Genomic DNA, 12,476 nt, shown 5'->3' on the forward strand with positions numbered 1-12,476 from the left:
ATTTAGATAGCAAAAAATACTATGTAATATGCATCAAATAGAAATAGCAGATAAGGTTTGATATAATTATTAAATACGTTTTGGCACCTCAGTTTATTGGAAACACCTTTGTCTTTACCCATGTGTAAAGTCAATAGTTTTTACAGTCTTTGTGATTCAAACTTCTCTTTTAGTTTGTTCACTGATTAAACAAATATACAGCAAGATAACGGCACACCGGGCACCATGCAAAAACTCGGGAATATGATCACCAACAGGAGATCGTTCCTGTGACTAATCTTACATATTAAACTTCATTAAAGTTTTATTAAGGTTTTGGATTAGTGAAGAATATAGACAAGCAGCAAGGTCATATGTGCAATGAGGTCTCATGGAGGAAAGACAGTTTGATATAGAAAAATAGACAAGAATCTTCAGAGGGATAGAAAAGAGCTCAGAGCTACAATGATATCTAAACTGAGCTGTAGGTTCAGATCTAAAATTTATGGGAGCCAGACTTGCCAGAGATGTTGATTCATTGATGGTGTATTTGAAGTAGAGAAAACAATTCTGTTGATCAAAACTTAAAAATATTCCGGAATGGCAAGCCTACTAATTGACAATTTTCAGTAAGTCTGGATTAAGAATTGAGAAGGGGCAGATAACTAGACAGGTAAACAGGGAGCAAAATGCAAATTATCAAATTTGGACATCATCACAAAGATGAGGTGTGATTTAGGACATTTAGGAGGCTTTTTTCCACTAATTCATGCACTAGATTATGGTGGCATGAATTATACTAATGACATTCAAAGTGAAGAACCATGAAAGCATTCATGAGATGGGAAGAAGGCTCAATGGACAGATCTAGACTATTTATTGAATGCTGGAACACAGAAGTAGCAAAGGAGTGAGAATAACACGCTTACAGCATAAGCATATTAATGAAACTCAACTATTTACCATTCACTTAGAGCTCTGTGTTATGTTTTTGTGTAAATATATCACTGTTTATACTACACCACGCTGATGGACTATTGGACTTGTCTATACGTTTTCCAAGAACATTCTTGTCCATGTCTCCTTTTTTCTGTGTATAAATCAAAATACAATGTTTAAGTCTCATTTTATGTGATACTTCCTGTTATAAGATAAGGTCAAACTATTTCTCAAAATGTTTGCAAACATTTCCACTCCAGTTATGTAGAGATCATGAGAGATCATGTGGTCAACATCCTCTCTAGTAATTGATATTACCATAACTTTTATCTCTTCTCAGTTGATTGTGTATAATATGGTTTTGCATTATGATCTTGGTTTTTATTTCCCAGATCATTAATAATATTAAATACCTGTTTTTTGGCCACAAATATTAATCGGCACATAGAATTAGACATATAAGATAGTAATATAGACCAAGTCCTTGGGTTCATGGAGTTTATCTTTTCATGGGGGGATACAGAAAAAAAAGAAAACTATTAAAATACTACTTGGCTATAAACCTTGTGTAGAAAGTAAAAGTGTTAATGTGGTACATTGTTTTAGGTATTGGATTTCAGTTGAGGCCCTCCTGAGGTGTGATATTTGAGCAAAGAATTGAATGATGAGACAGGCAATTCTTTTGGCTATATGGGGAAAGAATAATTTTGTCTCACAGAATAAAAAATATAAAGGTCCTGAGATGGGGATGAGTTTGGTATGACTGAGGAACAGCAGAAAAAACAGTGTAGTGATTGCAATAAAAAGGGAGAAATTATGATAGATGATGAGTTCAAAGAGATCGATAACATCCAACCAACGAAAGTATATTGAATGGCTATCATCTATCAGTCATTGTGTATGCAGAAAGAAGTTAGACCCACCCCCTTCTGTCAAAAAGTGTATTACTGAACAGATGAATATGCCAAGAATCCCTTTCTGTCTTTTCTCAGTTGGTTTGGTCAGTATTTCCTTTGCCCCTCACTGTGTAACATCCTTTATGCTATTTGCCCCAATTACTATCTTTCTACATAGTTTTTTTTATTTTATCTCCATAACAACACTATTGATGGAGAAGATATATTATCATCCCCATAGATGAGCAAACAAGAATAGATTGACTAATTTTAGATCCTATAATTGATAATGTGATGGAAATAAGAATTAAACCCAAACCTGTGGCTCAAGACCAACAGAAATTGAGAGACTTTCTTTGGCTGAAAGCATTGCTAGGGAAAAACTCATGGGGTAATCACCTTGTGGGCTACAAATTTTCCTGGAAGTACAGATGTTAGACTAAACACCTCACTCAGGGTGCAGGCAGAAAGGGGGTGGGGCAGGCTGATCTACATGGTTTTGCACTTTCTTTACTTTTCATGTGACTTCTATACTCCTATCCCTATTTATTCTTAGCTAGGACTTTTTTTTTATGAATTTCGAAATAGCACTTGTGACTTGTATAGATGTAAACTGCCAGGTCCAATATTTGTAGAAAGAGTATCATGTTGACTAAAACACAACTCAGGTTTTTGTCTGTTCCTTGTTCGTTTTTGTGGGTATAATGCATACACCTTGGGACACTGAACTTTCTTAGCAATGCTTATACAGTCACAGTGTATAGACTGTAGGCAAATGGGAAGAAAAAGGTTATAAGCTTAGGGAAGTCTGTTAGCACAAACTACAAAATGAGGTGAAAGCAATGACTTAGTTTGATGGATCATGAAAGCTGTTCCACTAAATCAGCTAAAGTTTCAATACAGAGAATTCATTTATCTTTCAAAACAGTCTTAAAAATGATACTACAAGGAAAAGGTGGCAGACTTTTCTGTTATATAGTATGAGAACTTTAAGTCAAAAGGGTATCATTAAGAGTTTATCTAATCCTAAATCATTCCAGATCTTCTTTGAGATTCATGTACTTTCAGAGACCTTTAGAGAAAACTTGCCCTAAATCTTTTGGTAGGAATATTTTAGGGAACTCATGATTTCTATAGTAATGAATGTCTGCATATTCATATGCATAGGTAGACAAAACCTTGGAGAGACTAGCAAGAATGACTGATTTTGGCAAACATGGATACACTTGGGATTTTTAGGTTTTGTCTTTGTTTTCTACACTATCTTTTTAAATTTTTTTTAACGTTTATTTATTTTTGAGACAGAGAGAGACAGAGTATGAATGGGGGAGGGGCAGAGAGAGAGGGAGACACAGAATCTGAAACGGGCTCCAGGCTCTGAGCTGTCAGCACAGAGCTCGACGCAGGGCTCGAACTCACCGACCGTGAGATCATGACCTGAGCCGAAGTCGGACGCTTAACCGACTGAGCCACCCAGGCGTCCCATACACTATCTTTTTTTTATTTTTTTCTTTTCTAGAACTGGCAGATGCTGGTCTAATCCCATATGAAGTGAAAAGAAAAAAAAAAAAAGACATTCCTTAAAGTAAAGTCTGTGTGCACAAAATGTGCACAAAGTGTTTTTCAAGTGAATAAATAGAGCCTTGGATTGAAGAAAGAAATAAACTGATAACCCAAATTCTACACTCAACCAAATACTAATTTTATTGAAATGTGAAACCACGATAATTTTATTTGCTTCTTATTTTTTTTATTAAAGTTTATAGAAGATTCAAACTAAAGTAAGTGTGGACATATTATAACGCCGTTGAAAAAGAATAAACCTGAAATCAAATTTGTATCTGAAGTACATTGTTATCCCATTTTCAGCATCTAAAATTTCCCTCGCTGTACTTAAGAAAAAAACATTGTTTCAAAAGCAATATGATGATGGCACATCTTTAACCTAAGCCCAGGAGAACAGGATTGAACTGCTATGGAAGAATACCACTATCTTAGAACACAATGAAAGAAGTTTCAACTAAGTTCCTTGTATTCCCCTAATTCTATAAGATGTTGCTAAAATGTAACAACTGTTTATTACAGGCAAATTAATCAACAACTAAATATATGAGTTGGGATATTTAAAAAAAAGAGGTAGCAAAAGAGCTGAGGTTACCTCCATTTTTTTTTCATTTCAGACTAGCTAAAATAAAAATTTAGCTATCCCATCCCACCCCCCACCCCCCGCCCCCCAGGAGTCAATCCTGTAGAAATTATCTGTGCCTTTTTGTTTCATGGCCCATGAGGTGACAGATCTTGTCTCTGCTGCAGAGTAAGCTATTCGGCTGCAGATTTGGGTGGCCTGCAGAATACATTCTGTCTCATTAAATATGTCTGGATCAGCTTGTTCCCTGGGATAGGACAGAAACAAAGAAGAGCTGTGCCACAGGAAAAAAGAAATGATGGAGACAACCCAAAGTGGATTTCTTTATTTTTTTCTTTTTTTTAAAATCTGCTTTTGCCAAAAAAGCTCTTTGCTTCCCTTTTTGGAAGGAGATGGACATGGGGTAAGGAAGCATAATAACTTCCTCAGAAAGGCATTTATTAAATGCTTTGATGCTAATGAAGCCTCTGTTTCCATACAAAACAATGGAAATTCCATGTAGCTTCTCTTATCTGGAATGATCAAGCCACAGGGGGAAGGCAGAGGACTAGTTCACTGCATTCTTGTGATAAATGTGGAAAAACAACTTTTATTTTGTATATCGAATTGGGCAGCTGAAAATAAGTACAATTCCAGCTTTCTGCCTAGGGAAGATTCCAATTAGGAAGACTGAATTTTTTTTTTCTAAATGTTTTAGCATCTCAGTTTTGCCTCTCAAGATTCTTTTTTTTTTCTTTTCTTTCTTCTTTTTTTTTTTATTTTTTTGGAACATCACTTAGAATAATGCAGACTTAGAAATAATACAAAATCGGGATGTACTCACTTTGAATGTAGAATATAACATATATTTGGAGAAGTTTTTTTTTTTTTTCCTGTAATTAACATGAGCTTGTTTCCTTACATTTTGCTCTTATCATCAAACACAATGGCTATAAAACCAGTGTGATTACTTGAATCATGGGAATCTGTACTGTCAACTGTGTTCCATCCTCTCTATGCCCTTTCCTTACTCCTAGCATATCTCAAAAACGTGAAATGCTTGATCCCCACGTATTCTCCCTAATATATTTACACTAGTGTATGTGTGTCTCCTGTACTTAGAAAACATAGGCATGCTTACTGATTGCTGTGCTCAAATTTATAGACTTTATACTATACACCTGTCACGATCATCATGTCACTTACTGCTCACAGTATTGCAATGTCGGTATTACTTGTATTATTTATTTGGTAGCAGAACAAGTTTAGGAAACCAGGTTTATCTAACTCCTAAGATGCTTTTAATCATATTATCTGGGACATAATAAATATGATGACAATGATGATAATGATGATAAAGAAGAAAATAAAAGAGAAACAAGAAGAAGAAAGAAAAAGCAAATAATATTCTTGGGTACTTAACATGTGGTAGCTGAAGTTTCCATTTGGAAGTTCCTTCTGGGAAATTTTTGGTATACTTATGATTTTTTTTATGTTTATTTATTTTTGAGAGACACAGCACAAGTGGGGAATGGGCAGAGAGAGGGAGACACAGAATTCGAAGCAGGTCCCAGGCTCTGAGCTGTCAGCACGGAGCCCGACATGGGGCTCGAACCCACGACCTGTGAGATCATGACCTGAGCCAAAGTCAGATGCTTAACTGACTGAGCCACCTAGGAGGCCCTATTTATGATTTGTTTAATCCTGATAAAAATAAAATACAAAATTGGAGAAACACATTATAATATTTAATAATATATAATTTCATAATATGATTCTCTTACAGGAATTAACATTTAACAATACAGTATGTTTATATTTCATAGAATTTTTTAGCTATAATACCTGAAGCAAGAACAGAAAATATTATCTTTTAAATTTTTTTAATATATTTTTTTTGAGAGAGAGAGAGAGAGAAAGAATATGAGTGGGAAAGGGCAGAGAGAAAGGGAGACACAGAATCTGAAGCAGGCTCCAGACCCTGAGCTGTCAGCACAGAGCCGAGTGTGGGGCTCAAAATTACAGACCATGAGATCATGGCCTGAGCCACTTGGATACTTAACCAATTGAGCCACCCAGGTGCCCCTAGAACGAAAAATATTATTAAAAGTAAAGGTTGACATTTCTGGGAAACTACACAGGAATACAGGGGGAAAACAATTCGGTTCTTGGGGGAAGCCGATGCCATAATCTAAATGTGTGCTCATGGATTCTCCTACTGCTAATGTTGAGTCATTTTTACAAAGAAAATAAGTTTGGGGGCGCCTGGGTGGCGCAGTCGGTTAAGCGTCCGACTTCAGCCAGGTCACGATCTCACGGTCCGTGAGTTCAAGCCCCGCGTCAGGCTCTGGGCTGATGGCTCATGATGGCTCAGAGCCTGGAGCCTGTTTCCGATTCTGTGTCTCCCTCTCTCTCTCTCTGACCCTCCCCCGTTCATGCTTTGTCTCTCTCTGTCCCAAAAATAAATAAACGTTGAAAAAAAAATTAAAAAAAAAACAAAGAAAATAAGTTTGATCACATTGTGTACTTTATATAAATTCTACAAGTAGTGGCCCAAGAAATAACCAGTGTTCAAAGCAAAATAAGTACTTAAATGCCAATTTTGACACAAAGTTCCACGTGATGCTATTAACAACACTAGTACAATCAAATATATTGTTTGAATACTATCCAATTACATTCACTGGAATTTTTCAGTGTTAAATATTTGCTGGAGCCTACCTTTCTCTGTGAATGTCTTTAACAGAAGAAATGGCAAGTGAAGGTCTGAATGTTCTTGTGGAATATTCTTTCACAGATAAAATCAGCAATGACCAAAGTTCTCCATTAGCAAAAGCAGAATCAATTTCAAAGTCAGAGCCAAAATTCGTGTAAGTAGAAACATAATTTTATCGTAAAAGTGGGAATGAGCTCATATGAAGCAACATTCAGGCTGCTGATAAACACTAAGACGCTTTGGTACATACACATAATTCAGCCAATGTCATCAGAATATCGAAAAAGGTTTACCTCTGAAATTATTTGCCATGAAACAAAGATCAAAACTATAGACAAAGCAATTAAAAACATGCATGTTTAAGATTTCATTCGAAGAATAATAAGGAACTTTTTAAGTATTCAATATTGCAGTATTATCTTCTAATTGTTAAATGATTTTTGACATTTAAAAACCTTTGCCATTTATACGCTATTAACATTCCCTTTTCTAATGTTTCTATTGTCAAATATCTACAGCATATACAGATAATTTTTATGGTATTAAAATATACACTCATCCCCAAATGTGTCTGTAATCACAATAACGAGCTATGTATTATATATATATTTATATATACATACATACATATATTTATATATACATATATCATATACATACACATACATATACATAAACATACACATACACATACACATATACACATATATACACATATACATATGTATATGGATGTATGTAAAACAAGACAACAGGCGCAAAATGGAGTCACTTATGCGAAGCCCCATTTCACAAAACTCAGACTTAACTCAATTACAGTTTCCAGAAATGGAATCTTAAGCCAGACAATCAGGAATCACCTGATCAGCACTAGTTAGGTAATCTGCCTGATAGAACCTTGCCATCCCCTAACAGGAAGATAGCATACAATAACAAAACCACTTTTTTTCCAAGTATAACTTTCTTGTTCCTTCTCCCTTCTGCCTATAGTTTTTCCATTGTGTTAGCTCCTTGAGGCTCCTTTCTACATAACTCTTCAGATTTCAATACGACCCTAAGACCCTCTGACAGGAGATCTGACTTACTGTTTATTATTACGATCACTCATTATTATTTAAAATATATAAATAAAATGTTAAGGAAAGTCCAGAAAACCAATGATTTGCGATATCTGAGAATTCACCTGAATCTCCAATTATTCCTTGAGTTCCAAATTAATATGTCAGGAATTTGGAAAAAACTTTGAAATGGAGATTTATAAATTGATGTCCCTTTACTTTACGGTCTACATGTATTATTTTATAACTTTCAACAAATCTATAAAATAAGCATCTTTTTAAATCCTCATTCTATGTACAAGCAAACTTACTTTAGAGAAAGTTTCTTGCCCACTATTCCCCTTGGTAAGGCATGGGGCCGGAACTTGAATCAGCTGTGCCTGACTCCAACGCCTTTATAAGTAATAATTGGCATACAAAGACATTAAACACATCACTTCATTGTCCAAGGCTAGGCTCTGCTCACTGGCCAAATTACTTGTCTTCTAGGGAATGTCTTCTATCACTTGATATATTATCATATTCAGTAATCAAGCTACTCCTTTTCTTTAATTCCCTCACACATACAATGGTTTCTCCATCAATCCTGGTACCTGAAGCAGATAAGTTGGAGAAATTCTAGATTTAAACTTGTCTCTCAATTTTTATTAAGGTTTAAGGATTTCACACCTCAGATATGATCTCTATTTCTTTCTCTGTCCTCCACTGCGATGATATTATCAGATTCTCTGACCAGGAGCATAGCAACAAAAGCTTAATGACCAATACCTGCCTTATGGACTCCAAATGATTTTGAGATAGTACATAGGTGATGTATCATATCAACTTTCCTGCTTAAAGCGTAAAGAATTCTCATGCCTCTGTGATAGGTTTTATTATTATTCTCCAAATGTTTTAATTTTCCTTGTCATGGTTCCCTTTTCTTCAGGAAATCAGTAATGGCCACATAATTTACTTTGGCCAATTAAATGTGAGCAGAAGAGACACATGTGATTCTGGCTCAGTGCCAGTCATCCTGGTCACACTATTTGTTTTTATTTAATTCACGTTTGCATAACCACTGTCTAGCATGCTGTGGTGTATTGAGTAGCTACTCAATAAAACTTTACTGAATGTGTAAGTGATCAGTAAATAATGGATCTTAAAGTTAGATACGAATTCTTATTAGTAAGCAACGTTCAAATATATAATATGCTTTAGTAGGCATGACTATTTACTACAGAGAACACCGTATGTGTTTTAAATTGCTTATCCTATTTTTAAGAAAACAAAGAATAAATCAACAATATTCCTTTAAAAATCTTCACAGCAGATGAAATGAGCTGACATGCCATCATTTCAGCTTTATCTGGCAAGGACCATTCATCCACAAATGCAAAAATATTTTCAATAGTTAGGAATTTTATCACTGAACAGGTGGAGTCTTTATAACTATTTATCTTTACTGTACTGTCACAAAACCTGTGGGCTCCATGACAGCCCTATAGTTAATGAACTGGAATCTGCTATTCTGTATTCTAGAATTCTGTCTTTCTTTCCCACCCTCCTTGAATAATTTTCTTTTGGGTGTTACAGTACAAATCTAGAGAGCAGTCTGCATTTAATCTCCCAATCTTATCTTCCCAATTCATCTTGTTGGAAAGAGTTCAACATCCTGTAATTTTACCCTCCACTGAATTAGAATAATTTCTACATTTAGGTTATTCAGAGGCGTTAACAGAACTTTGTTTTCCAGTAGCATTTAATTCTACTATAATCCTCTGTCAAACGTATTAAACAACTGCACCTCATACTTTTCAATGGCAAAGACAAACTGGCAAGGAATAGTAAGTGTTTAGAAATTCTTTTCTGAACCACTATAATAATCATGTCATTATTATTGGGCCATCATATGTACATTCTATTTTATGGGAAATCAAAGTCAGTTGCTCAAATAATAGCTTTTGCTATACTACACAACGCTAGTTGCAGCCTCTCATGAAAGATAGGATAGATGAGGATGCTTTATCTCCGCAATAGAAATTCCTTCTCGATATATTATGATCAGCAGTTCAGATGATTTGGGGTTCTACAGATAGCTATGTTCTTCCTATAAATTGAGATATTAAGTAGACAACTCCCAAAGAGGGCGTCCATCAGTTTTTTAAAAGAGAATTTTTTTTAGAACAGTTGTAGCTTCACAGAAAACTTGAGAGGAAGGTACAGATGTTTTCCATATACCCCCTGCCCCCACACATTCACAGCCTCCCCCATCACCAGCCTTCCTTAGTAGAGTGATACATTTGTTAGCATTGATGAACCCACATGACACATCAAAATTACTCAAAGTCCATAATTTGTATTAGGATTCACTTTTAGTGTTGTGCATTCTGTCACTTTGATTAAATGTGTGACATGTGGCCACCATTATAGTATCATATGGAATATTTTCACTGTCCTAAAAATCTGTCCTTTACCTGTTCACCACCCACCCCCCAATAAACACTAATCTTCTTGCCTCCATAGTTTTGTCTTTTCTAGAATAGCATACAGTTGGAATCACACAGTTTGTAGCATTTTCAGATTAGCTTCTTTTGCTTAGTGACATGCATTTAAGCTTCCTTCATGCTTTTCATAGCTTAATGTATCATTTATATTTAACACCAAGTAATACATGATTGTATAGATGTACCATGGTTTATTTTTCCCCTATCTATAAGTGTATATTATTGTCCCATAAGGATGAAGTTTATTTCTCCTCCTGGAGTCTGTTCTGTCCTCATGACTATTATGACCAACAGAAGGCAGCAAAGGTGATGTTCTGGAATTTCAGAACACAGGCCATAAGAGAACTGGTATCATTCTCCCTTTTCTTTAGACTATTCCTTCTTGGAATCTACATGCCATGCAGTGAGGAAGCCCAAACAGAAACAGACAGGCCTCCACAAAGAAGCATTGGGACCCAAGAGCTACAGTTCCAGAAGAACTCTCCACCAACAGCCAGCTCTGTGCATTTTAGACCTTCCTTTAATTCCAGGGCCATAGCCAACATAACCTGGCATAGAACTAACTGCTTGCTCAACAACTCAGTTGTGAGAAATCGGTGTTTTTTTGTTTGTTTGTTTTTTAAACCACTAAGCTTTGAGGTGGCTTTTGATGCATTCAGAAAAAAAAAAAGTAATTGAAACAGGACTCTCTGAATACCTAAGAGTTAAAACCCGCTTATTCCATAGGGCAATGAATGCAGTTGTAAAGAGGGTGGGTCAGAAACCAGATTCCCCGGCTTCAATTATCCTTTCCACCACTAACTGGCTGGATGACCTTGGCTGAACTACCTAACTTCTGTGTGTCTCACTAGTTTTTCATTTACAAAATGGGATCCACAATAATACGTATATTTCAGAGTGACTGTCAGATTTAAGCCATTAGATGAGGCTTGTACGGGTTTAGTACTTAGAATACTGTCTTGCACATACAAAATGTTATATCAGTTGTCTTTAGTTTCTGGACGACGCTTCTAGTCATTAAACTCCCAGGCAAAGCCTTTTAGAATCTTTCCTTTTTTACTCTTTGGGGTTTATCTTCCATTTTTCTTGCCTCACACAATCTTAGGCTCTAACCAATATGAAAAAGAGGTGTGTTTTGCTTTGGTAGCATTATTCTTTCCTTTCTCTATATATTCTCTTTTCCGGGTTGTACTCATCCTTCAAACACTGGACTATTTCCTCTTCACTAGCATGTTCTCCAATAATCCCATAGACTGTATATATGTTAATTCACCTAATATGTAATGAGTACCTGTTATGTGTCTAGCTTTGTCAATACAGTGGTGAACAAAATGGGTAGATTCACTGCCCTATTATGGCATATGATTTAGTGACAGCCAATATCATTAAGGACACTGGTTTATTCCTGACTCTTCCTTAGAGATCTTGCTCCCTCTTTTTTTTACAGCACTTAATAAAGTCATTCATTCAATTCTGAAGGTATTTAGCAAACATTTACTCATAACAGATTTCAGTATATTTACAATGATTACTTGTAATGTGCTTTCACATACCTCTTATCAGGTTATAATACAAATCCCATTAACATCAATTCTATTTCCTCCATGTTGTGGATGCTGCAACTGAAAAAAAAAAAATGCTATCCAAATAACCAGGTTACCAGCTCATGCATGGCTGAATAGGAATCCAAAGTTAGGTTTTCTGTATCTGAAGCCCATGATGTCTCTAATTTAGGTATGTGTATTTGTGAGCCTCTGTGTAATAAATCTTCAGGGAGAGTCACACATATTTATACCACACATTCCTGATCTTTAAGAAAGTAAAGTTTTAAAAATTGCACAGGAAGAGTACGCAGAAAACAAGTTAGGGTCAGGTAATTGTCGAATGAATACTGTGGATCAATAAACGTGTTATTGCAAGGAGGGGGCATTATTGTGATCAAGGTCAGGAGGTGGAAAAGAGGTGTGGGAATATAAGTGAGGTTTATGAACTATGGGCTGTGCAATTTACCAGTACCCCTTTTGCTGAATAAGCACAAATCCATCCTATTTATATTTGTGAGAAAACAGATATTATGTAAAAAGGAGAACCCTGTTCACTGTCTTGTCCTTAATCCACATGTACTATACACAGTATACTTGTTGATACTAACAAAACACTGAGAGTACTCTTTGCATTTGTTATTAAATATAGGTTCTCCAGCACACTGGAATTAAATACCCCCTTTGAAAAAATATCTTAAAGTATTCTTAGTATCAACAATTGATGACAAAACTC

This window comes from Leopardus geoffroyi, chromosome B1 (assembly GCF_018350155.1).
Source record: "Leopardus geoffroyi isolate Oge1 chromosome B1, O.geoffroyi_Oge1_pat1.0, whole genome shotgun sequence".
NCBI classification, from domain to species: Eukaryota; Metazoa; Chordata; class Mammalia; order Carnivora; family Felidae; genus Leopardus; species Leopardus geoffroyi.